Source organism: Neoarius graeffei, chromosome 5 (genome assembly GCF_027579695.1).
Source record: "Neoarius graeffei isolate fNeoGra1 chromosome 5, fNeoGra1.pri, whole genome shotgun sequence".
NCBI classification, from domain to species: Eukaryota; Metazoa; Chordata; class Actinopteri; order Siluriformes; family Ariidae; genus Neoarius; species Neoarius graeffei.
The window spans coordinates 106,526,725-106,553,415 of NC_083573.1; the positions used below are offsets into that span (position 1 = coordinate 106,526,725).

The window sequence follows — 26,691 nt, forward strand, 5'->3', positions numbered from 1 at the left end:
AAGTGAAGCTCAAGGTCACTGGAAAGGTCAACCTTTCGGTCAAAATAACATCTTTTCCATTATAACTCAAAAACGTTTGCCGATAGAGAGATGCTTACTATTATGAGCATATAGGAACTCCCAAATGGCCTTTCATTTGGCACCATGATCTTTGACCTTGAGTGACCTGGAAGGTCAAACTCAAGGTCACGGATTTTCAGAGGGCTGTAACTTGAAAACAGTTGATGGTAGACAGATATTTACCGTTATCAACTTATAGGAAGTGCCATACAGGCTTTCATTTGGCACGATGACCTTTGACCTTGAATGGCTTTGAAATGTCAAACTCAAGGTCATGGATTTTCATAGGACTATAACCTGACAGCTGATGATAAAGAAATATTACTGTTATCAACATATAGGTATAAAATAAGTGCTGCCGGGCGAGGTTTGTTTTGCCTGGCAACACTTGTTTTGAAGCTCGGACGTAATTTTTTTAGCATGTGATATACAATATATTAAAAACAAACAATTCTAGTTTTATATTCTTTATTAGAGCAGCACAAATATAAGCTATATACATTTCTCCTGGGAAAATATTTTCATGTTGTAGATTTTTACATTTCAGGTTCTGATAAAATATGCTGTCATATATATATATATATATATATATATATATATATATATATATATATATATATATATATATATATATATATATATCAGAAAAAGATACTTTGTTGCTACATATTTCTTACTTCAGTCAAGCATCCACCACCCAGGGGCCCACCTGGGACCTGGGGCCCAAATGTGGACTTTCCGAGTTCTGCCAAATTGTGGCTATATCCTGTATCTGCCAAGTTTAGTGAAGATCTGTCGAGAGTTTGTGTTGATAAAGGTAACGTGAAAGGCATTGTGGGGGTGGATGTTGTGCCCCCTAGGGACCTCCTTGGGGCCCGTACATGAGCTTTGCTTATACATGCAAAATTCTGGGTCATCCCTGGACCTACTTGCCAAATTTGGTGAAACTCCATCAAGAAATGGTGACATTAGCTCAAGACAAACAAACAAGCAAACTTTGCTGCTTATTATATAGATATCCAGTTCTAAGGGAAGAAAAATGCAGCTTGTTCTGATTATATGGAGCGTCTGCTGTATGAACGAGCTGTTACTATAGAAATGATAACGTTACAAAGAGCACATTAATACTCTATAAACTATTTATATAGAAAATTAATCAACACTTTGGTATAAATCATGTACATTACACATTATATGGTTAGGTAGGATGTCCTTTTTTTTCAAACTGCCAACATTTGCATTTCCATTTTGTGTGAATGAATCAAAGAAAGCGAGTCACATTCACATGGTGTTGTAAAGCTGCAGTAAATACCAGGCTGCAGGGGGTACACACCCACACTTCACACCAGGCCAGCCTCCACCGAGAACCTTCAATCAATCGGGGTCAATTAAGGACCATGTCCTGAAGACATGGCACTCTGAATGACAATCACACATCCACAAAGGCAGCTAACCACCATCCTGTATAACCTTCATACACATTGATGGGGTGAAGGGTGAATGTTAAAAAGGTAACCTCAGTCTGAAACACACCTAATTAACATGACTTAGCTGCAGCCCATGATGACAGAGGGAAGAGCAGTGGGTCATGGGTTTAACATTGAACAAAAGTACACACAGGCCTTTCCTACAAGGGCCAGGGGCCCAAGCATGCTCACTGAGTGCTGAGTGATAGGTTGTTGGACCCTACCCCTGTGTGCTAAAAACAGGAGACCCTGTTAAAGCAAGGGACAGCTTTAAAAAGACGATGCCTTAGTGGGGAGTCTTGCTTTTATCCCTGCAGGTCATTCGCAAACATACCCCAGGGCCTCAAGGCATCACACATTTATGGTGCAATAAATCTCAGGACCGGCTTTTTAATGCTCTGCTCGGTCAGTATGATTAATCCTGCTCGCTACAGCTTACATTCACCATCAGAGCAGCTCTAATGAGAGGAATTAGGCTTCCTGCAGGGGGCAAAGCATGCCATTGTAAAACAGTACTGAGAAACAGGCTTTGTACACATGCTCTCTGTGTGCCATGCTGCACCAACACAACATCATACATCATGTGCCAGGGTTTTCACCATCATCACCATCTACACCAACCAGTCGAGCAGAAGATTGAACATACTGTATTATCTCATTCAGTACAGCTATGTTTCTGCTTATCCTCTACCAGTGGGACCTGACAGACCTAGCATGTGGAGGTGTTGGTGTGTGGTTGCTAAGCTTCAAATGTTTTCCAAAGTCCTACAAAACTTGCTTCATCCTGCTTTCCTGAGAGGAAGAGGCTGTAGATAGAGGAGGTCTTGAAGAAGACCATTTTTCTCATAGCTGACCAGGTTACAGTATTGAAAATAAAAGTCAAAATCAAAGTCCTTCCTGTGCCAGGACCTGGTCTTCCCAGGCAGTCTCCTGTCCCAGTACTAACCAGGCCCTTAAGGTGCATTGGGCAGCGCGGATCTCCGCTTCTATAGCCCTCAGCCTCTCGCCTATACAGCTAGATTCACAGTGGGGGGCAGGTCCTCTGGTAACCACAAGAGTTTGACTCTCCACTTGCATCTGTATTGCAGTGTGCCTTGCCAGACGGCAGTAGGTACCATTTTTATGATGGTCTTTGGTACGACCTGACCCTGAGTAGAACTCGCAGTTACCCTATTAACCAGAGATAAAATACCAGCATTCATAACAATTCATAACATGGTCTAAAAAATTATCCTGTGTTCCATTTACCCCAGAAGTCTGAAGTTGAAACTGGGAATGACATTACACCTGAGTTCATTGCATTCCAGTACAACAAGTCAGAAAACCATTCACCATTATTAGCAATACCAGTTGATAACAAAACATTACACAGTATTTTGCATGTGGCTACTGTGGCAACATGTCCACAGATAGAAGTTGGGCAGTTCTGTGTGTATGCCTGATTTAATGAGACATCAATAAGACATAAGTTCTAATTAACAGTTTATTACCACAGCAGTCACTACTGTTGATGCATGGAGCAGCCATCTTGGATTTTGAACTTAGGGTTGGTGAGGTTCTTCTGACTTTCTGAGTCAGAAATCCTGACTTCCCAGTACAAATGGAATGCATCATTAGATCTTAGATTAACTCAAATCCTGAAGATGCCATGGCCATCCAGGGCAAGGAGTTCAAGAAAGTAGAACTCGCTGTGTGGGAAAAGGGCCCAAGCACTGGAGGTATGTGGCCTCCAGTGTCCACTGGAGGGCACTGCACCGAGGTGCAAGGCCCTATTGTTTTCCTAAGGATTCTGATTTATTCTTCTTATTATTATTTTCCTTCTTTTTCTTCCAGACTTGGCCATTTTTGAGGTGGTTCTCATGGGTGAAAACTCATTAAATTTGGAACACACATCAGTCTTGGCTACCGCTACTCAGGGATAGAGGCTTGGCCCCAGGTGTGTCCAGGGGACTCCATAGTGCCCCCCTATGTCATTGAGACAACTATCCATTTGACACGGATAGTTTCACCTATCCATGTCAAATTTGGTAGGTGTGTGGGGATTCCCAAGACAAACAAAATTGTAATGTACATTGTATTAGCCATACTCAACAGGGAGTGAGTTATTTTTGGCTTTGTGTGTTTTGACACGTATTACATTTTGACATTCTCCTCCTAGGTAGTTTGTTGGATTCATGACAGATTTGGGATACCGGAGGTGCTCGGGCCCTTCATTGCCACTTGTGGCTTTATTTATCAGTAGGTCTAATCCAGATTCTGAACCAAGTTGGTCACTTATTGAACAAAGGTTACTTAGTTAAATCATATCAAAGTTCAGTGGTATCAGAGCATATCAAATCATTACCTTAATCATAAGGAGCACTGAAGAGTAAACCCCTCGAACTCCCAGCAGTTTAATTTCATTTTTTTATTCTAAGTGATCTGATTTCATGAGAATGTTACATAAATTCAAACTTAGCCACAAAAAAATGTGGCTGGATTTCGTTCCATTTAACACAAATAAAGTCATGGGCAAAGGTACGAGCCCTCCAAGCCTAATTTACTGTATACATCACATTATTCATATTGTTAGGGATTTGCCATTGTAAAACAGCACCAAGTAAAACAGCAAAGGAATGGCATTGAAAGACCAGAAAATGGAGATGGTCTGTAGCATTCTGAATAATGCCTTGTTATGGCTTGTAACGGCAGCATTATGTTCTGACTGAAAGAAGGTGAAACATGTCCAGGGGTCTGAGATTCAATATGGTTTGGCAGTGTTTTTGTCCTTTGCAAGTTGCTCTACTCAGTCATGCATGGTTTAAAAAAGGCATGTGAATGACAGGGGTAATGGGGAGGGGGGTGGGGGTTATTTATCTTGACAGTGATCAAGCATGAGTCTACTGTTGGTGTGGTCTACTATTGTCCAACATTAAACACCTGCCTGCAGTGTGAATACAAAAACCTGACAACAACATAAAACAGGGACTGACCTTCGAAATTTGTTGGGAATGTACAGAACCTGTGGCGACTCCTACGTCTCTGCTGTTTAGCAATATGGCAGGTTGGTGTTGATTGCAAAGTAGCAGAAGCTTTGCAAATGTCATTGAGATCAGACTGGGGAAAATACTGGGTCTCATAGCGACCATAATCTGCATGTGCTGAGAGCTCTCATTAGGCTAATTACATCGCGCTCAGAATCCTAATTCTGTCTGTCTTGGAAAAAGGATGTCTGAAGAGGTGAATTTGAGAACAAAATAACAGCAGTTTCACAATCAGAGGCTTTTTTGGTTTCTAAGAGTTTTGGGCGTTGCATTCAGTATTCCCATGAAAATATTCAGAAATCCACTTTGCTGGCCAAGAACGTGTCTATGCTTGAGTATGTACTCTTTTGCATGTAAATGAGATGCTTAGCATGGAGTCGAGAATGTGCTTTTTTTCCTCACAAAAATGAACAGGAGGCCCAGAGCAAAAGAAAGTGCAAACGAAAACACAAGACCTCAAGAGCAAGACAGATAGTGAGAGAAAGTGTGTAGGGCAGCAAGAGATAAAGCAGAAGGGAGGGAGAGAGAGAGAGAGAGAGGCCTCTTTTTCCTGATCAGTGGCTCGTAAGCTGTATCGTGCCCTTGCATTCCAGATCTGCTTGACTGAAGACAACTAAGAATCTCCCACAGAGCTCCACCAATGACCAAATCTCCAGAGATCCAGCAAAGCTTGAGCTGATAACTCAAACCCAGCAGCAGCAACAGAGAAATTTGAAAAGAGTTGACAAGATGAGGAAAGTGTACAGATTAATAAAATTAATAATAAACAGATCAGCAAAAAAAAAAAAAAGTAACTTCAATGAGGAGTTGCAATTATGGCTTGAAGGTTAAGGTTAAGGGTCTGTGCTTGTCACCAGAAGGTTGGAAGTTCAAATCCTAAGACTTCTAAAAATAAGTTGGGACCTTGGGAGCCTGAACTGCTCCAGGGGTGTCATACCATTGCTGACCCTGTGCTCTGAACCCAGATTCCTTTCAAGTTGGGATACGTGAAGAAAAGCATTTTACTGTAGAATACACAAGTGTATTTGGATCACAACAATTAAGATTCATCCTTTTCCTGCACTCAAAACACAGGAATGAATTTGAACAAATTGCTAAGCACTCTGAATAGGAGACAAGTATCCATCCATCCCTCCATTATCTGTAGCCGCTTATCCTGTACAGGGTCGCAGGCAAGCTGGAGCCTATCCCAGCTGACTATGGTCGAGAGGCGGGGTACACCCTGGACAAGTCGCCAGGTTATCGCAGGGCTGACACAGAGACAAACAACCATTCACACCTATGGTCAATTTAGAGCCACCATTTATCCAAATCTTTGGATTGTGGGGGAAACCGGAGCACCTGGAGGAAACCCACGCAAACATGGGGAGAACATGCAAACTCCACACAGAAAGGCCCTCGCCAGCCGCTGGGCTCGAACCTAGGACCTTCTTGCTGTGAGGCAACAGTGTGAACCACTACATCACTGTTCTGCCCTAGGAGACAAGTAATGGACTTATTAAGCAACAACAAGAAGGCACAAATCACAAAATGTAAAGGTAGTTTTGCGAAGTGGAGAATCTTCACTGTTTTAGATAGATTGTGCATTAAGAGATACCCTAATTGGTTGAAGCTTCTTAGGCAGAGTTATATCCATTCCTTATCTGTACCGTTTATCCTGATGCTTATTGTTTATCACAGAGCTCTACTCAGCTGACTTTGGGTAAGAGGCGAGGTACACCCTGGAAAGGTCACTGATATGACAGTCTGAGGAATGGGTTTATACTTGGAACTTTACAATCCCAAGCACAGAAACTTAACCTTTTAGCTACCACTGCCCCACACTTGGGCAGCATTGTGGTGCAGAGGTTAGCACTGTTGCTACACAGCAAACAGGTTCTGGGTTTGAATCTCATGGCCAACCGGGGCCTTTGTGTGCAAATTTGCATGTTCTCCCCATGCCTGCCATGGGTTTCCTCTCACAATCCAAAGACATGTGGATTAGGTCAACTAGCTACTCTAAATGTGAATGGTTGCTTCATCTCTGTGTTAGCCCTGCTATAGATTCCTGACCTGCTCAGGGGTTTACCCTGCCTCTTGCCTGAAGTCAGCTGAAATTGTCTCCATCTTCCTGGAGACCCTGATAGATAATGGATGGATGGATGCCCCACACTTCAGAATTCTTACACATGCTCAACCAAAACACAAATCTATGATTATATTAAAATTACGACAGCCAATAATAATAATATCAATCAAGTAGATCTGTTGTAAGACTATACAGTAAATCTTCTAGAAGTGCCAATGTGCAAGGATTGCTGGCCACCTGCCATTAGCAAGCAGAATGATTCATGAGAGACTAATGAGACTTTTCTATGCTTATCAAGACATTTACTTATCTTAGTTATTGTTTAGATTCACTGATATCAAGAAAGGCATTCATAAAGGCAATGCAAGAAGTATAAGGCACCAGCATCAACATGCACAATTTTATCGAAAGAGAGATCAGGTTGAACCCAAGGGAAAAAAAATAAACTAGAGGAGTCTCTCCATGGAACCATGGGTTGTCCAGAAAATGCTTCTCCGCTGCAACTGCATGCCCTTACCCCTTTCCTGCTGCCCCATTCATGGAAGAAGAGCTTGAGTGTGTCAGACACTTTACTGCCCCAGGGAGTCTTTATCCTCCGTCTGCTTGTCAATGTAAATCTTATATCAGTGACGCAAGAGTGTAAGAAGAACACAGCTCTGGCATAAGTTCCTGCACAATCACACAATCACAATTTATTTATCCGGTAGATTGGATTAGAGGAATTCTTCAGTGCTTCTTTCATTAGCTTGGCTGATGATACAACATTGTGATCTCGCTGAAATGAGGCTGTTGACTCTTTGCACTTGTTGCCAGGCCTGGTTGATGGGTTTCCAAGGCTTCAGAACTCTCGAGTCAAAACAGCCTGTTAATCTGCAACCACTGCACCTGCTTCCACTTGTATGAGGAAATTATTGCGAAAAAAAGAACTGCTAGCCTGAAACTAATGAACATGATCACGTTTTTCTGTACTGTCAGAGTGGAGTGGACAGATTGGGCTCTGGAGTCCCTTTCATCTCATCTGTTTCTGAGGGGGATTTGTCAAGATTAGCCAATTCCTGGGATCCCATTTGGGGCATGTTCAATTTGACCTAAATCCAGTGCTAGAAGTTTGCACTGAAGAATTCCTCTAATCCAATCTACCGGATAAATAAATTGTGATTGTGTTTTGAAGTAAAATATAGGTTAATCCTTTGACAATAGCTGTCATCTTGGTTTCTGGAGGCTGTTCTAACCAACCATAGAAATGAATCTAGTGCCTTGCATAACACAGAAGGGACTACAGTCACCGGCCATTTTACAATCCATTGACAGCAGCATGATGCATCAAATCATGCAGATACAAATCAAGAGCTTCAGTTAATATTCCCGATGTTCAAACATCAGAATGGGAAAAATTGTGATCTCAAAATGTGACTTTCTTTCACTGTGGCATGGGTGTTGGTTTGAGTCAGATGGAGCATGAAGGTTTGAGTATTTCAGAAACTGCTAATCTCTTTCCTGGGGTTTTCACACAGAACAGTCTCTAGAGTTTACACAGAGTGGTGCCAAAAACAAAAAAACACTGCATGTGTGGGTGACAGTTCTGTGGGTGGAAACAAACACCTTGTTGATAAGAGAGGGTCAGAGGGAAATGCAGGCTTTCGTCTAAACGGGGGAACAGGGGCGCTGCGCCCTCTTACTCTCGGCGTGCGCCCCCTTACCGACTCCGTGAAAACATCCCAGCAACACTACGTGACAATGTGTCTGATCATCAAATACGTTATAATTGCTCCAAAAATATTCCAATCATAGTAGATACACCGCCAGACGGTGCAAAAACAATCCGAATTGGCGTTTTCCAGACTGAGGCGCCATGTTGTTTAGTTGTTTACTTGTCGCGGCTGCTCTCGCGAGATTTGACATGGGTTCCATACAAGGTCAGCTGACTTGTAGAGCGAGATTTCTCGAGACTGAATGACCTTTCACCCACCGGCGTGGGAGCTTTTGACAGAAGTAGTTCGCGAGTTGTTTTTGTTGACACTTGGGCATTTAAAGATGTCATCCTGCGGCACGAAGCGGAAGAAAGCCAAAGACTGTCCGGGGCAGAAGAAGATTACTTCTTTCTTTTTCAATGTTGACAGACAATTTGTTACAATTTCCCTCTCAGATACTCAGAATGTCCCATTGGAGCATTTTTCAAAGGCTTTGCACGGCGGGGGGGAACCGGCACCATCCCCCCCGCCGCTTCGTTCCCTCGCCATGGTGAGCGCCCTCATACTAAATTTTTCTAGAAAAAACCCTGAAATGGACAGATTGGTTTGAGGTTTTTTGCCAGGAAGGATATAGTAACTTATATAACCACTCTTTACAACACCTGGTGAGCAGAAAAGCATCTCAGCATGTGACAGCAGAAGAACACATTGGGTTCCACTCCTGCAGCCAAGAACAGGAACAGGAAAGTGGCCAGTGTGTGTGTGTTCCTGCAACACGAAAAGGGATTGTTTCTGCTGTTAGAACAGCTATTTACCGTACATTTCTTTGTTGCATTTTAAAGAAGGGTGTTGCTCAGGAATGTGCCACAGGTGAGCGAAAGTTTAACTCCTCACACAAACTATTATTGCAATTGCATCATTTTCCAGTCAGTACAACAGAGCTCGCTTGATCATTTGAGCTTTCACAAACACAATAGGCTGAGGGGAAGTGGAACATGAATACGCTTTTTTAAGGGCCAACAATCCGTGATCTGAACGTCTACAAAAGGGATAATTATTGTTGGTAATGCCAGGCAATTAGCAGATGAGAAATTACCAAAATACTGAAGAGATAGAGTGATGCCAGGAAATGTTAGAAGACTAGCTGACAATTTGCTGAAGGTTTTGAGCTCTAATTAACACCAACCTGATCTCCATTCGAGTTCTCTCAGCCAACAGATTATACCATTCCACAAAAGAGCAAGAAGGACACGCTAATGTACACAACTCATCCTGGCACCCTTTCCCGTAACAAATTTCACCCAGCCCCAACAGAACCCATAACCATAAATCTACTGAGTAAGAGAGAGAGCAAGACAGAGAGAGACAAGACAGAGAGACAGAGAGCAAGAGTCTCCTTAAGATTCATAGTAGGAAGGACCCTACAAATCTTGGACTTAAGTGGAGATGGACATTAAACTCTGCAACTCAGCAAAGTTGATGCAACGTGACCACCCACATCTTACATAAGTAAACACATGGACACCTACAGTTTACACGTGGACATCTCATACTCATAGACACCTACAATTTACACATGTACAGTGTCTTGCAAAAGTATTCATCCCCCTTGGTGTTTGTCCTGTTTTATCACATTACAAGCTGGAATTAAAATGGATGTTTGGAGGGTTAGCACCATTTGATTTACACAACATGCCTACCGCTTTAAAGGTGAAAATTGTTGTTTTACTGTGACACAAACAATAATTAAGATGAAAAAAACAGAAATCGGTATCCTCCCCCCCCCCAAAAAAAAGTCAATACTTTGTAGAGCCACCTTTTTGCTGCAATACCAGCTGCAAGTCTCTTACGGTATGTCTCTATTAGCTTGGTACATCTAGCCACTGGGATTTTTGCCCATTCCTCAATGCAAAACTGCTCCAACTCCTTCAAGTTAGATGGGTTGCGTTGGTGTACAGCAATCTTCAAGTTATGCCACAGATTCTCAATTGGATTGAGGTCTGGGCTTTGACTAGGCCATTCCAAGACATTTAAATGCTTCCCTTTAAACCACTCCAGTGTAGCTTTAGCAGGATGTTTAGGGTCATTGTCCTGCTGGAATGTGAACCTTCATCCAATGCCGCTTTTCCACTACAAACGCGGCTGAGTCGGGCTGAGCCGTGCCGTGCTGAGTCGAGCTGAGCGGGGCTGTTGGAGTTGCATTTCGACTACAACCGCGCTGAACCGTGCTGGCTGGAAGTGGGTTGACACATTGGGTGGAGTTAGCGAAAGTGGGTGGACGTCAGGTGATGTCGTTAAGCAGCGCAAACAGTGACATCAGTGATCTTTTAAGCGGTAGTCTCACGACCCGAATAGTAAACAATAAACATGGAGGACATGGAGTCGTTAGTGTTGCTGGTCTTGGTGCTGTGGCTTGTTGTCACCGACAACGCGGACAGATACTGGCAAGAGCGTATAGATGAGGCAAGGCGCATAAGGCTTCATAATTCTCGTAATTCTTCTCCTTCCGGGTTTGCGGTGTTTACAGATCCCAGCGTGCTCGCGGGGCGTGTGTGGGCATGCGAGGACACTCCTCCTCACCAATCAGTGCACAGGGGAGTGTCTGCTCACGCCCCCAACCTCACTCGGCTCGCTTTGGATCGCTTCAGCCCCACTCCAAAACGGTGCAAGTTTTAGGGGCTAAGCAGGGCTGAAGCGAGCTGAGTCGTGCCGGTTTTTGGTAGTCGAAACGCGAGCCGTGTCGGGCTGAAGTGAGCTGAAGCGAGCTGAAGTGAGCTGAAAAAGGGTAGTGGAAAAGGGCCACAAGTCTCAAACCTCTGGCCGACTCAAACAGGTTTTCTTCCAGAATTGCCCTGTATTTAGTGCCATCCATCTTTCCTTCAGTCCTGACCAGCTTTCCTGTCACTGCAGATGAAAAATATCCCCACAGCATGATGCTGCCACCACCATGCTTCACTGTAGGAATGGTGTTCTCAGGGTGTTGGGTTTGCGCCACACATGGCATTTCCCATGATGGCCACAAAGATGAAATTTAGTCTCATTTGACCAGAGAATCTTCTTCCATGTGTTTGGGGAGTCTGCCACATGCTGTTGGGCAAACTCCCAACATGTTTTCTTAAGCAATGTTTTTTTTTTTTTTTTCTGGCCACTCTTCCATAAAGCCCCGCCCACTCTGTGGAGTGTACAGCTTAAAGTGGTCCTATGGACAGATACTCCCATCTCCGCTGTGGATTTTTGCAGCTCTTTCAGTGTTATCTTTGGGGTCTTTGCTGCATCACTGATTAATGCCCTCCTTGTCCAGTCTGTGAGTTTTGGTCAGTGTCCTTCTCTTGACAGGTTTGTAGTGGTGCCATATTCTTTCCAGTTTGCTATAATGGATTTAATGGAGCTCCGTGAGATATTCAAAGTTTGGGATATTTTTCTGACCCAACCCTGATCTATACTTCTCCACAACTTTGTCTCTGAGCTGTTTGGAGGCTCCTTGGTTTTCATGTTGCTTGCTTAGTAGTGTTGCAGAGTCAGGGTCCTTCCAGAACAGGGTGATTTATACAGACATCATGTGACAGATCATGTGACACTTTGATTGCACACAGGTGGATCTTAATCAAGTAATTATGTGACTTATGAAGTGAATTGATTGGACCAGCTATTATTTAGGGGTTTCATACAAAAGGGGGTGAATACTTATGCACACTCCAGATTTCTGTTTTTTCATCTTAATTATTGTGTGTGTCACAATAAAACGACACGTTGCACCTTTAAAGTGGTCGGCATGCTGTGTAAATCAAATGGTGCTAACCCTCCAAAAATTCATTTTAATTCCAGCTTGTAATGTGACAAAACAGGACAAACACCAAGGGGGATGAATACTTTTGCAAGACACTGTATATTTCATAGACATCTACAATGTACATATGCATGCACGTAGACACACAGAATTTCCACATGCACATTCAGACACCTGCAATTTAAATGCACCTTCTCATCGACACCCAAAATTCACATGTGCACACTCATAGACCCCCAAACTGATCAGGCGGGCCGGCTCTGTGGTCGGCATGAAGCTGGACTCTCTGGTGACGGTGGCGGAGAAGTAGCCTGGGCCCGCCCATCCTAAGTGTGATGCAACACGAGGGCCTGTTGCGAGCTTAGTCTGGCAAGGCAAGCTATCTCCAGCTCTTCCAAGCTCCCGAAAAATCGGGAGCCAATCAACTTTGAGCATCTCCAACGGCCCTGGGTAGAGGCGTGTTCAAGGCACTGACGTAGTAGAACTGCGACCGGAAGCCATAGATTGTTTACAGAATCTATGCCAGAAGCGGTTCATTCACGCTTCTGCATCTATTACGCATAGATGCTGTATTGAAAGCATTCAACGGGAAGTTCTCATTGAAAACGGAGTAAAGAGCAGTCCTGGAGGTATTTATTGAAAGGAAGGCCATTTTCGCCTTGCTCCCGACCGGCTTCGGTAAGAGTTTAATCTACCAGTTAGCCCCGTCGCGTCGCATACGTCAGAGGAAAGAGTGATGTGATTGGTTTAAGCTTCGTCACAGCCTTTTCTGGCTTCGACCAGTAGCAAACTGAGGCATTTCAGGGAGGCGGGTCAACCACGGGCTCTGGGAAACGGTTGGGCTTAATATCTTGGCCAGACCAATAGCTCGGAGAGCTTTGAAGTCGCGTTAGCCAGGCTAGCGGAAAAGAGGTCTATGGACAAACTATTGCACATCATGGACGATGCCAGTCACCCTCTGCACACCGTCATCAGCAACCAGAGGAGCCTGTTCAGTGACAGAATGCTCCTTCCCAAGTGCAGGATGAACAGACTCAAAAACTCCTTTGTCCCTCACGCCATCAGACTGTACAACTCCTCTCGGGGGGGGAGGAGGGGTAACAGGAGGACAGAGGACGGGAAGGAGCAGTAGCCTAGCCTGACAATAAGCAATACCGGGCAGTGTGCAATATAATGTGCAATATAAAGTGCAATATCTTTCCTGCTCCCCCCCCCCCCCCACACACACACACACTTACCCTAACCCCACTTCTCCCCCCCTTCCTCTCTTCCCATATCTTATTCTTTTATATTTGTATATGTAAATACTTAATTTATTTTAATTTATCTAGAAGTTTTCTCTATTTCTTTTCTCTGTTTATCTGTAATGATGCTGCTGGAATCTTAATTTCCCTGAGGGAACCCTCCCAAAGGGATCAATAAAGTTTTATCTAATCTAATCTAATCTGATCTGATCTGATCTGATCTGATCTGATCTGATCTGATCTGATCTGATCTGATCTGATCTAATCTAATCTAATCTAATTATTTATACCTGCATGCTGCCAGACACTGTGAACACAGACAGACATCTGTAACTTACACATGCATGCTCGTAGACGCCTGTAACCTGTATGTGCACATTCACAAACAGGTGAACACAGGGGCGCCACCAAAAATTTTGGGCCCCATGAAAGATTAGAATTTTGGGCCCCCCAACTTTGCCCACCCTCGTCACAATTGCACTATTGTCATTATTTGACTTTTGATAGCCCATGGACCTTGAGTTTGTGACTTTGTTATTACATTTTATGTATTAACCTACCAGGGACAAGTTTGATGCATTTAAATGAACTCCATACTCAGTAGCCTTACAAATGTTACCCATAAAAGACAGGAAACATCTTATTATAAATTTATTTCAAAGTGACATGGAGTGACATTTCAATTTGATCAATTACGTACGTGTTTCTTCATATGTTGTAACCTCTATCCCTCTTTTATGTGTGCTGCGCTTTCTCCAGCCCCTCAATTTAAAACCAATGGTTTAGAACGTGTGAACATTCCACACACGTAACCATGTCAAACACTTGACTGGTGTCCGTTATTAGCAACAATTTAATCTAGCAAACTGTATATGGCGCTCGCTCATGAAAAACTTCAATCCTAAAGCATTTATGGGTTGTATTGCTGCTTACCTCCTTCTCCAAAGGGGGGTTCAGTGGTTTGGTAGGGCGGAGGTCCCCCTGAAGCTGAATCTGTGCATATTTAGGGCACCCCATTAGTTATGAAACTGGTTATTAGCACTAGTTATTAGCACCAGCATAACGTAATATTTCATCTTGTTTATCACACAAGTCAGTTCAGTTATTAAAATGGAAAATATGTCACTGTACAAACTGTAAAAGTGTTCTCTTGATAGGCTAATCCAACCACGTTCATACTGTTCATTTACCATTCGCTAATATTTTGAACACACATGTGAGCGATAGCTACCTTTCTTTGGGAAAAACTGAGTGACCAGTTGCCTGCCTCTCCGGTCCCTCTCGGCTTTCAGCTGCCTTTCTTTACGTTTTTGACAGCCACTCTTCATATTTAGCGATCATAGACTGTACGCACTCCACTGCTGGCTGGCTGGCTGCTGCACCGCGACACAGCAGCAAGTAGCGTTGCACTAATCAGCACACAGATTTAACGCATCACGCTTCTAACAGAACTGGACTGTACCATTTCGCAAAAGGGGGAGGGTTAAATGACAATATGTTGAAGAACTCAAGAAATAGACAACCTTGTTCAATTAGCTCATTTTACCAGATGGAATATTGCATTGTTGTTATTTCAAAAGTCTTATTAAAATCATCAAAAGCATATTATCAGCCCCTTAAAGGGCCCCATGGCAGTGCTGGGCCCCTAGAATTGTTTTAACCTTTCCCCCCCTGGCGGCGCCCATGGGTGAACATTCATAAGCACCCTTGTTTACATGCACATGTTCACAGACACCTGTTATTTCCATATGTACACTTACAAGCACCTGTACCTTGCCCATGCATGCTTGGAGCCATGTGTAACCGATATGTGCATGCTTGTACGCACCCATGGCAGACAGTACAGTACATGTGTATACTTGTAGGCACCTGCATGCCCATCTGCACCTGTAACTTGCCCATGCATGCTTGTAGGCACCTGTAACTTGCCCATGCATGCTTGTAGGCACCTGTAACTTGGATAACTGTGACTTATATGAACACGCTCATAGATAAGATTATTATTAGATTTCCATCTTGCTTTTATTTCTCTCACCTCGCTCTTGAGATGTTGAACCCCTCCCTCACCATAGTGCCATTTTAAATCCCCCAGCCATATGCACAATACTGAAATCTCCCGCTGAACCCTAATCTCCCTACAACTGACAGGGTGAGAAGGAGGGGGTCAGGGACAAGACAATTCCACCTATGTTTTAACCCTCCCTCCCGCTTCCTGACCCAACCCCCTTGTCTTGTTACTCATTAAACTTAACCACATGCTTCATAAGGGATCTGTAAAAACACCCTGAGAATGTTTACAGCAGGCGAGCCGGAGTGTGCAACCAGATCTTCAAAGGGAGCGTGAGATCTAAGCAACCCGAATCTCTGCTCGTCTAATTTACAGTGGCTTTAATTTAGGGTGTGCTCGAGGAGGCCACAAACGCAGCTTCAGTTCTGTTCATTAAAGAATTAGCTGAAATGCCTTACAGTACATTTTTCAGTCTCAGGGAGAGACGTGATACGATTGAAACACCAAACAAGGCTGAGGTACGGTGACATTCTGAAGCTTGTAAACCAGCGAAAAAAGTCAGCCAGAGGCTAATTTTAGGCCAGCGATTCACAAGGGACGATTTGAGCCACAAATCACTGAAACAGCATGGAGGTTCTCTCAAGGGGCACTTGTGCCACAGCTATTTTCCCACAAAGCAGACAGAGACTCAACCAGTGAGAAAATTGAGATGGAGTGAGACAGACGGAAAGAAATAAACATTTTTTTCTGACGTGTTTGCATAGTCGTTTTCCCAACCAATCAGCTGAAATCGAGCACCAGTTATGTGTGAGAGCAGATGAAATGAAGGGTACTTATATTATATATACACACTACCATTCAAAAGTTTGGGGTCACTTTGAAATGTTCTTATTTTTGAAAGAAAAGCACTGTTCTTTTCAATGAAGATCACTTTAAACTAATCAGAAATCCACTCTATACATTGCTAATGTGGTAAATGACTATTCTAGCTGCAAATGTCTGGTTTTTGGTGCAATATCTCCATAGGTGTATAGAGGCCCATTTCCAGCAACTCTCACTCCAGTGTTCTAATGGTACAATGTGTTTGCTCATTGCCTCAGAAGGCTAATGGATGATTAGAAAACCCTTGTACAATCATGTTAGCACAGCTGAAAACAGTTGAGCTCTTTAGAGAAGCTATAAAACTGACCTTCCTTTGAGCAGATTGAGTTTCTGGAGCATCACATTTGTGGGGTCGATTAAATGCTCAAAATGGCCAGAAAAATGTCTTGACTATATTTTCTATTCATTTTACAACTTATGGTGGTAAATAAAAGTGTGACTTTTCATGGAAAACACAAAATTGTCTGGGTGACCCCAAACTTTTGAACGGTAGTGTATATATATTATATATAAAAATTAGAGTTTTATATACATGTCACTTTAAATATTTTTCCCCCACGGTGTTTTTAAGAAATTTACATTGGCTGCAAATGTTTCTTCATTTTGAACTCACTAGAGGAAAGATTTACCATCATAAACATAGAATTCAAAATTACAGGTTGTGGTTTATGGTTCTGAGATGAAATTGGAACCTTAACTAGATCGAGACTGTAACTAAAGTCACAGCAATTTGTGCTAGCTGTTACAAACCAGGAAGTCTGATCACTGTACCCTATAGATCCGGAATGGTAAGAGATAGATAATGATGCTTAGTGAGGGGAAGTTACGCCCTGCCGCCCTGAACAAAATAATAAAAAAAAAAAACGGATTGAAAAAAATCAAGAAAATTGACAGAGTTCTAAGTGATTGAAAAAAAAATCCTGTTTTTCATGGATCATTCCTGATCAGTGATCCAGATCAGCACCAAAAGTCATAGCAACATAATTCAGCCCAGAGGTATTCTTCATGTGAAATTTGGTGATGACTGGTTGAAAACTGAGGGAGAAATAGCATCAGAATAATGTTATACGAAGAAGAAGAAGAAGAAGAAGAAAGATCCTGAGTGAGAGTCACAATTTGAGCCAGCACTGCTAGCACAAATTAAATAGAAATCTCAACAATTAAAATCTGAAAAATACAGGGTTTTTTTTTTTTTTTTTGTAAATTATGTCAACAGGGAAGTGTCTGGGATTCCGACGGAAAAAGCAGACGCATTCCGAGCACTCAAAAAAATAAAACGAATGTTTTTATCTTCTGCTCATATACTGCAGCTGGACTTCGACAGTGAAATTAAGCACTGTTTAACGATTTAGGTAACGAGGTATTGTTCAATCTAGTTCTACACAAATACTCAACAAAGTTCGCTGATTAATAGGAATTTACATTGAACATAAATTACATAGGGTGAGAAGCTCGGTCATTCGGGAGAGACTCAGAGTAAAACTGCTGCTCCTCCACATCAAAAGGAGTCAGTTGAGATGGTTTGGGCACCTTGTTAGGATGCTCCCTGGATGCCTCCCAGGGGAGGCTCTCTGGGCATGCTCCACCAGGAAGAGACCCCGGGGCAGACCCAGGACACGCTAGAGAGATTACATCTCTTGGCTGGCCTGGGAATGCTTCAGTATTCCTCCAGAAGAGCTGGTGGAGATGGCTGGGGAGAAGGAAGTCTTGGCAGCTCTGCTTAGGCTGCTACCCCCATGACCTGGACCCGGATAAGCGGCAGAAAATGGATGGATGGATTGAACATAAAAATCTTTAGATGCACTTACGTCATGATGGTTCACATCCTGTATTTTGACTCAACTCTACTTCATGTCTGTTCACTTTTATTCATGAACCCTAGGGATGGCCGACTTGATAAGAAACACTGTATCATGATTCTCAAAGATATTTCTGTGATAAAAGATGTATATAGTCACACTATATAGTTGTGCTGACAATTTCCCAATAATACAGTAGTGTTAATTTTTTTTTCTCTATAGATCTAACTGTTAACTGTTCAACACATGGACAAATATATATATATATATATATATATATATATATATATATATATATATATATATATATATATATATATTTTTTTTTTTTTTTTTTTTTTTTTTTTTTTTTGATATTGGAAAAATAAAATTTTTATTCACAAAAAATATTTGACACTGAATAGAGAAAAAAAACTGTATACAGTATATAGCTAGAAGGGCACTCAGTAGAGTTCATACCTCCACCAAGCCACATGTTATGAACATGAAAATCAAGTCAGTAGAACCTTGGATAATACTAAAGCTGTCCACCAAATTTCATCCAATTCCATTCACTACTTTTTGAGTTGCGTTGGGAACAGACAGACATAAATAAATAAAGAAAGAAATCCTGGATCCACATATGTTTCTGGATTTGCATTTAATCAATTGTTCTGTTGCAGAGTCAGGGTCCTTCCAGAACAGGGTGATTTATACAGACATCATGTGACAGATCATGTGACACTTTGATTGCACACAAGTCGAGCTTAATCAACTAATTATGTGACTTATGAAGTGAATTGGTTGGACCAGCTCTTATTTAGGGGTTTCATACGAAAGGGGGTGAATACCTATGCACACTCCAGATTTCTGGGTTTTTTTTATCTTAATTATTGTTTATTTCACAATAAAACAACAATTTGCACCTTTAAAGTGGTCGGGATGTTGTATAAATCACAACAAAAATCCATTTTAATTCCAGCTTGTAATGCGACAAAACAGGACAAGGGGGATGAATACTTTTGCAAGACACTATACAGTGTGGCATCATTTATCATGATATCAATACTTAAATGATTGTGATTGGCTAAATGCTGAGTTTTTGATTGTTTGCTCTGAAAGCGTCTACTTTTCCATGGGAATCCTGGACGCTTCATCTTTGGCCTAAATGACATAAAATTTTCAAAATTGTCTTTTTCAGTTTTGAATGTCTAAGATTTGTATTCAGGATTTGGAATGTTTTTTTTTTTTTTAACCGTAATACATCATTTATGCGGGCGGCACGGTGGTGTAGTGGTTAGCGCTGTCGCCTCACAGCAAGAAGGTCCTGGGTTCGAGCCCCGTGGCCGGCGAGGGCCTTTCTGTGTGGAGTTTGCATGTTCTCCCCGTGTCCGCGTGGGTTTCCTCCGGGTGCTCCGGTTTCCCCCACAGTCCAAAGACATGCAGGTTAGGTTAACTGGTGACTCTAAATTGAGCGTAGGTGTGAATGTGAGTGTGAATGGTTGTCTGTGTCTATGTGTCAGCCCTGTGATGACCTGGCGACTTGTCCAGGGTGTACCCCGCCTTTCGCCCGTAGTCAGCTGGGATAGGCTCCAGCTTGCCTGCGACCCTGTAGGACAGGATAAAGCAGCTAGAGATAATGAGATGAGATGAGACATCATTTATGCATGATCTGGTGTTTAACTAAAGGGAAATCTCATCCCTTCAGCAAAGAAAACAGCACTGGCAAAAAACGTACATTTATAATAAATATATTTAGTGTGATGTGACATACATATGAAAATCTTATCCAAATCCTTTTGTGAGTTTCCGAGCTTCCCGAATGTTTAGCCTACATTTGATAAACACAACACTGAGCCTTCTGTATCTAAAGATGGTCACGCGGGAATCCAGAAAATAATCATTCCCAAAACATCACCTGGCTTCTTTCCAAGTATTTGTCCACAAGGACATGCTGATGTTATCGGTTTTACCTGCCGGTTGCTCAAGGCCTGGAAGGAATCCATGGACACCCAGTCTGTTAAATATTGCTATAAAATAAAGGTGTTCATTGATTCTGTGCAACACTCTGTCACTTCAGCTCTTTTCAACCAGCTTAATGAATGAATGAAGTCATCCAGTAGAGATGACTCAGTTTACTGATTTACTGACTGTGTTTTCAGAAAGCAACTTAATCTCTGTGTGAGTGTGTGCGCATGTGTGCGTGGAATGTGAACATAATTTGCAAATGCCTACTGATAAGTATAAAGAGCTATCTGAGATATTACTAAGCGAAACTCAACAACCTCATAAGCATGACTTTAAAGCGCATGACCTGCATATGTTTCTGTATATTTAAGATATCTGGAGACAACAAGTAGATTTACACCAGACATTTTAGAGTGCACACTGAAGGTTCTGGGTTTGAACCTCACGGTCGATCAGGGTCTTTCCATGTGGACTTTACATGTTGTCCTCGGGCCAGTGTGGGTTTCTACCAGGTGCTCCAGTTTCCTCCTATAGTCCAAAGGTCAACTGGCTACTCTAAACTGACCATCGGTGTGAATGGTTGTTTCCTCTGTTAACTTTGTTGAAGGAAGTTATGCTTTCACCTCCATTTGTTTGTCTTTTATCAACATAACTCAAAAAGTAGTCGACAAATTTGGATGGAATTTGGTGGAAAGGTTAGGCATGGGCCGAGGAACAATTCAATAGATTTTAATGCAAATCTGGATATGTATGTGGATCCAGGATCCTGATATGTATGCAGAGCCAAGATTTTTTTGTCTGTTCCCAATGTAACTCAAAAAGTAGTGAACGGATTTAGATGAAATTTGGTGGATAGCTTTAGTATTATCCTAAGTTCAAGTGATTTGATTTTGATGTTGATAACATGTGGCTTGGTGGAGGTATGGACTCTACCAAGTGCCCTTCTAGTTCATGTCTCTGTTGCCCCTTTTCCACCAAAGCAGTTCCAGGGCTGGTTCGGGGCCAGTGCTTAGTTTGGAACCGGGTTTTCTGTTTCCACTGACAAAGAACTGGCTCTGGGGCCAGAAAAACTGGTTCCAGGCTAGCACCAGCTCTTTGCTGGGCCAGAGGAAAGAACCGCTTACGTCAGCAGGGGGCGGAGTTGTTAAGACCAACAACAATAACAAGACCGCGAAAGATCGCCATTTTTAAGCGACGAGAAGCAGCAGCTGTACAAACACGAAGTCATCCATTATTATTATTGTTGTTGTTATTGTTGCTGCTGCTTCTTCCGTGTTGTTTTTGCTTCAATATTCGCGCCAAGGTTTATGCAAACGTACCAACGTAACTGATGTATACAGCGACGTAACTGACGTATACAATGACGTAACTGACGTATACAGTGACGTAATGACGTAGCTTCCCTTAGCACCGCGAGCTATGAAAAAGCAAACTGGTTCTCAGCTGGCTCGCAAGTTGAACGAGTTGTGAACCAGCACCAGCACTGGCCCCGAACCAGCCCTGGAACTGATTTGGTGGAAAAGGGGTATGTGTTAGCCCTGTGGTAGATTGGTGACCTAACCAGGGTGAACCGGCCTCTAGCCCTGAATCAGCTGGGATTGGCTCCATCTTCCTCTGTGATAGATACCGGTAATGGTATAGATAATGGATGGATGGATGGATTTTAGGGTTCTTTCGATCCTAAGAGTCTGCAACTGATAGTGAAAAAAGTGAAACTGATACTTTTACAAGCAACATTTCATTCATTGGTCAGAAATACTATGGCAATGAAAGAAAAGATAAACAAACCTTCACCAAGCGCGTGTAGAAATTACAACAATCACCCAAGCTTGGAGAACATTACATTACAGGCATTTAGCAGATGCTCTTATCCAGAGCGATGTACAACATACCCAGAACAGCAAGGGGAGCAGGTGCCTTGCTCAAAGGCACTTCAGCCATTCCTGCTGGTCCAGGGAATCAAACTGGTGACCTTTTGGTCCCAATGCTGCTTCTCTAAGCATTAGGCCATGGCTTCCCCCATGAAGCCATGAAGGCAACTTGAAAGAAATGATACAATTATTATATAAATAAGTGTCCAACCATTACATCTCTGTCCTGTAAAATGGACAGGATCATGAAATAGCTTTATAAAGCTTAACCCTTTTAGGGTCACCAGTGGATCTAAAAGGCTCCAGTGCATCACTCACCATGTGACCTAAACTTGGCCACAAGTCACAAGACCACACAGACCCCTAAACTATCCTCACAATGGGAGCCTGAAAATCTCATTTAGCCAATCAGATTTTACCCCTGGGGGCAGGATGGCCTGGGGCATAGGGTAGGGTTGACCTGGGAGCAAGGGAGGTGACTAATCCCCCGACAGCCCTCGGTAATAGAGCCTTCCATTTTCTTCACTGAGACATGATGGGAAGCTTTCCAAAGCATTCTTGCTACATTAGCAGGCTTTTCTGCTTCTTTATGCCATAATGGAGGTTTAATAAAAAAAAAAATTGATCTTTAACAAGATCTGGAGTTTAGACTGATCCATCAAGATTATCATTTCTATTATTGGAATTCAAGCTATGATGGTCGACTCACAGGGCTCTGACATATGGTCAAGTCAAGTCAAAGTCCCTCTCAGGCCAGAATCTGGTCTTCCCGGGCAGTTTCCTGTCCCCGTACTAACCAGCTCTTTAAGGAGCATGGGTATGGCACTGATCTCTGTTTCGATAGCCCTCGGCCTCTCGCCTATACAGCTAGGATTACAGTGGGGGGCGGGTCCTCTGGTAACCACAAGAGTTTGATGTCCCCATTCACATCTGTATTGCAGCCTGCCTCATCAGACAGTAGTAGGTACCATTTTTATGATGGTCTTTGGTATGACCCGACCGTGAGTAGAGCTCACGATCTCCGGGTCAAAAGGCGGACACGCTAATGGTTCTGCCGTATGGTAAAGCAGGAATTTGTTTCCCATTATTCATGTGATACTGTGGCTCCAGCAGCAGTTTGTTACAAATCTAAATATTGTAATGATTTCAGGTATGGCAGAAATGTCTTTGCTGATCATTATATAATAGTTTGTCTTGAACCACAGCACTGCTGAATTCTGGGTTCTGGATTGTGGTTGTGATAATCAGAAGGTGTTGATGAATACTCTGTAACAGCAGGTCTGAGAGTAGTGAGGGTTTAAATTAATACCTTATCGTTTCTATGGTAACAGCTCATCCACAGGGACTTGTACGTGTGTAAACATTGATATGGTGAAGTTTTCTGTTAGGAGATGTGTTTAATGCATTATTGATCAAAGGAGTCTCCAGTGTCCGGTGGTGAGGAGACGCAAGTGAGAACAGAAACTGACTTGTCTCGCAGATGTGTTGTTTTTTTATATAATAATTCATAAAACATTTTAGGTGGTAACAGTATTGTAGCTCCGTTTCATCACACCGCCTGGTCATGAATTATTTTCCTATAACCGTACACCCTGTCATGTTTTACTTCATATTTACACAACGGTTAGTTCCGGTCCACTAATTTGATTGGTTGAGCGGCATTTCAAGAGCACTGATATTCCCTGAGAACAACACTGGGATGTTTCACTGTGTGTATATCACTCCGCTACTCCGTGTAAAATTCCACTTCTTGGTTTGAAACGTTTACTAGGGTAGTCTTAGCGACATCATCAGCAAACATGACAAAAAATACATTTCAGGAATATAACTTTTGGTTTAAAATACAAAAGCTCATCAGATATAGGGAAAAGGAAGAAGGGATGCAAATTTTACCAGAATGTAGTACAAATCATTGTGAGCTAGCTAGCCATCTAGCCGATGTGGTGTGTGGCTTATCCGGGATCTACTTCCAATCATGGAGCAAAAATAATGGAACATTTGACCATATTGTGTCTGAAAGATCACTTAAGATCAATATGACACTCGAGGCCATGCTGTTGTGCTATCAGCACTCCATCTCATATGATAATGCTTATATGTGTCCCGCTGCTAGTTCGAAAACTTCATTTTACGTCGCTATAGCAACCAATGACAGTACTGTACTAGATATACTTGAGTTAAATTTGTAGAAATGGAAGTTCTACATATCCAGGGTTCTTTACAACAGCCAACTCCGAACTCTGGGTTCTGCTTCCCAACAAAATTTCTTTATTTTAGGATGCTAAAAGGATGCTAATTTTCCGTTCAGTGTATTTATTACAGTTAGCGACGTGCTTCAGCTGGAAGTAAGGATCTGAAATATGTTTCCATGTACAACAAATGTTTACAGAACAGATTAAAAAACTTTACACTGGACATTTGTTTTGGTTTAATATCAGTGTGATAGAAAGATGAGTATCAAATTGTGCATTTCTACTTAAAAGGGAACCGAAGTCATTTTTAAACTTGCTTTATTTCTTAATTAACATGTTATTCAATTATGTTTTTGGTTTTAGTAACCTTATATCGTGACTCGTATTGGCAACTGATTGCAATTAAATATTATACTTATCGGCCTATTCGGTTTGTATCCGTGTTGAATTTAGTTCGTTTGGTCCACGGCAGGCGTCGCTTATCCGCGCGATCTTCACGAGACCTGTGCGAGACTTCAAAACGTGAAGTGTCAGCCAGGTGTCAGTGCCGCCATTTTGAAAACTGTTTTCCAAATGAAATATTGCACAAAAACGAGTTTAAATGATGATTACTGCCTACTTTTTTCAAACTTTCCTGATTGCTATCAAAACAAACAAAACTTCCGGCTTGATGACATCAGCATTCGAAAGAGAGCGCGCGTGTCTTTTGACAACCCCTGTGTCCGAAATCGCTCCCTACTCACTATATAGGGTGCTATATAGTGAGGACGCCATTTTGTAGTGCTGTCCGAAACCTTAGTGAGGATTATTTACACCCTATATAGTGCACTCAAAGTATCCCACAATGCATCACGAAAAGTAGTGTACAGCGATGGTCACTAACCAAAGCGATATATCCCATCATGCATTGCGGTTGCGCTGAAAGAAATCAAATTAAAAGTCTGAAATGTGATTTAATAAAAGGCAGCGGCAAAGAAGAAAGTATTCAGCCTTGATTTAAAAGAACTGAAAGCTGCAGGTACTTTGTATTGATTAATGTTGGAAATGCGCTCAGTATAATATGGATTTATCACAAAAACACACGCGTGTATTTATTATTTTGAAACCCACCAGCCGACTGATCTGGCACGTTTTAATTGTGCGACAGTAATGACATAAATACCAGCGCGACGGACTAGTGTCTGAAAGCGTTTTTTCATTTTACCAATGAGCTCACTGTACAGTCCTCTATAGAGTAATTCCCTATATAGGGATTAGGGAGTAGTGAACGAGTGAGCGATTTCGGACACAGGAAACGTTGGCAGATGTCGGTCACTTTGATTCCTGCTGTACGTTTTACTTCCGTCCTACGATGTCTCGCACAGGTCTCAGCGAATCTCGTTTACGGCCGTCGCTTTGACATATGGACTGATATATTACAGAGCATATTTCAAACACTCATAACTTGCTATAGCAGCGACAAAATAGCGATCAAACATGCATTCCGATATTTAATAAAATGAGATAAATAGAATTTTGATAATAAAAAAATTGCCTTCAGTTCTCCTTTAACTGTGTCATGACCATGTGATTATCAGCCAACACACTGACACTTGTACTGTATACTGTTTTGAGTTATTTAAGGGGTAATAACTCATCTCATTCCAAATACGCCCAATGAATTATGTTGTAATTACAACATGTAGCAACAACATCACTGTTTTTCTTCCTATCTAAAACAGTTATCTAGATTTTGATACACTCGGACGTGTTTTGACCTTGCGGCAGAATTGAAACCTGGACAAAGCGACGCTGTGCTGTTGATCGCGCGTGAAAACCGTAGCCTGTTATTAGCCGCGTTAAGCCACACCTCGACCTCTAAGTGTACCAGGCTGGAGCGAATCAATTTCTGTTTGTATTTCGCCTTGCAAATAGAAATTTCCTCCTGAAATCCCCAAACACACACACACACACACACACACGTTACACACATCATGTATCAGTCCAAAGCGCTATCTTAAAGAACATGTTCACCGAGTCCTTCTGTTTTTCTAGCAGCAGAGTCGATCCAGTTCAGCTGAGCTGCTGCTGCTGATGTGGAGCTCTAAAGCAACAAATGAGCGTTTGTTCCACAGGAATGCCGGCTATGTGAGCGATAGAGGAGGGGGGATGGGACAGAGGGAGGATGAAATAAAAACAAGCCGTATGTGAGGAGGACACGAGCGCTTTTCCCACCTCTATCGCAGTGATTAGCCAAGAGCCTGTGGTGTTGACTGTCACACAGGGAGGGTCAATATTGACACAGCGCTTACATGTACACTTTCCTCAAGGTCCCACAGACGGGAACTGACAATGACTACAAACACGAGCGTAAATATTACAGTAGAAAAGGAATACACGCAAAATAGGAAGAAAAGCTACAAAAAAAACCCTCTCAGGGAATTCTTCTCATTAGATCATCCATGTAGCTTATTTTGCAAGTATTATAAAGTCATAGAAACATCTGTAATGGGCAGAAAAAACTGCATTAATTAATATTTAAACAATATTGGCTGGCGTTGAGTGGTCTATCAGATATATTCCATTCAGCTAGCATGATACTGAACGAGTCGAAGACGAGTAGCTGAATGGAATATATCTGATAGACCATGAAAAAAGTCCAGCCAATATTATT

General features: G+C 42.3%; 1 protein-coding gene across 3 annotated transcripts in view; it reads right to left on the bottom strand.

The window, feature by feature from the left end:
- Window positions 1-26,691, bottom strand: part of arhgap29a (Rho GTPase activating protein 29a) — a 115,148-nt gene that overhangs the window by 59,406 nt on the left and 29,051 nt on the right. The window lies entirely within an intron of this gene.